This window comes from Chrysochloris asiatica, unplaced genomic scaffold, assembly GCF_000296735.1.
Source record: "Chrysochloris asiatica unplaced genomic scaffold, ChrAsi1.0 scaffold00125, whole genome shotgun sequence".
Taxonomy (NCBI): Eukaryota; Metazoa; Chordata; class Mammalia; order Afrosoricida; family Chrysochloridae; genus Chrysochloris; species Chrysochloris asiatica.
In genome coordinates this window covers 373852-375685 of record NW_006408643.1, presented here as the reverse complement: position 1 = coordinate 375685, position 1834 = coordinate 373852, and positions in this window count along the sequence as shown.

The following is a 1834-nucleotide window of genomic DNA, read 5'->3' as shown; positions in this document are numbered from 1 at the left end:
TGATGAAAGTGATGCCTCTCCTCTTCAATTTGTCATTCCCACCATAGTAAACCATATGATTGATTGCCTGATTCAAAATGGCCAATAACAGTCCATTTCAGCTCTCTAATGCAAGGATATCAATCTTTATGAAAGATTCCAATTAATTTTTGACAACTTCCCATTTTCCTAGTGTCATACTTTGCACATACAATGTCCAGAGTATTAATGGATGTTTGCAGCTTTTCCTCCTCGTTTTGAGTTGTCCTCCATCAGCAAATGTAGGTCCTAAAGGCTTTACTGCATTCATGTCATCACGGTCAACTCTACTCTGAGGAACCAGCTCTTTCCATTATGTATTTTGAGTCACTCACAACCTGAAGGGCTCATTTCCCAGCACTGTATCTGACAAATATTGGACTAAAGAGATATTGACCTCTAATTAATGTTCTGGAGCTGAGGTGTTTCAGGGGAAGTGAACTGATGGTTGAAACTCACCTTTGAAATATGGGGGAAAATAAGATGGATGGATAGAGAGATGGATGGATGGATAGATAGATGGATGTGCTGTGAGTCAGTGGTTGAGACGGTAGGTAGTTAGTATGTGGATGGGTAGGTGAGTGTATGAAAGGGTATGTGGCTAGCTGGATTTTTATAAATCACGTATGTTGTTACCTGTCATTGAGTCAACAGAACAGAACCTCCCCACTTTTGCACAATTCTTACCACCGCTAACATGGTTGACTCCATCGCTGCAGGTGTTGTTTAAATCCAGCTCATGGAGGGTCTCCCAGGCCCTTTGCTTCACCAAACATGATGTCCTCCTCTAGAGATTGTTCTTTCCAGATGAAGCGAGTGAGTTGGACAATGTTCTGTTGCCATGCATGAGATTTTCGTGGACTAATTTCTAAAATAGCTTCTAAGACCTTTCTTTCTCCTCTGTTTTAGTCTGGAAGTTCCACTTGAAGCCTGTCCACCTTGGATGACCCTGCTGTTTTTTGAAATATCAGTGACATAGCTTCCATCATCACAGCAACATATGAACCATCATAGTATTGTGAATGCTGGGAGTAGGGGTCAAGAGGGAAAGGAGGATCTGACTTAAAGGTCTAAGGGGGCTTGTGAGGGGTTGGAAGCAGACAGGGGCATCTTCTGACCCTTGAACAATGATGTCCCCACTAACTTCCCCTGGTGGTCACATGACCACACTCCCTGGAGCTGAGGCAACAAGTTAATGGTGACCTTGGATTTCAGTCAGGATTTCCTGAATGAACTGGCCCCACCTGTCACCTCCCTTTATAAGGACATGGTGTTGTGACACCCCCATCCTTCCCACTCCCTCCCCACCATGGTCTCAGGAAACTACCTCAGCTCCCAGTATGTCCCACAAAGGGTCATACCAGGGACACTGAAGAAATGCCCAGGGCTGTCCAAAAGGGGGGACAGGCCATGCTCCCTTAGCTGCCCCTTCCCCAACAGGCCAGATTCCCTATGAGGACCTGGACTCTTGCCTGTCTCCTATGCCCCAGCCTCCTGCCAAGAGCCAGACACAGATGGCTTGAATGGATGGACCTGGAAGACATCAACAGAATACTAAGATTCCACATTCTATGTTGGCCATTTACTCTCTAGGTGAGGTTAGACACATGCTTTTGTGTCTCTGCGCCTCTGTTGTTACATCTATTAAATGGGAATAATATGAACACCTATCTCCTACACGGCACATAACAACAACAACAACATCTCCTAGAGTATGGTGGACTGCTTAGTAATGGTCCCCTCAAAGTTGTCCACACCTTAATTTCTGGTACCTGACATGGCAAAAGGGATTTTCAGATGGGATTAAGTTAAGAAT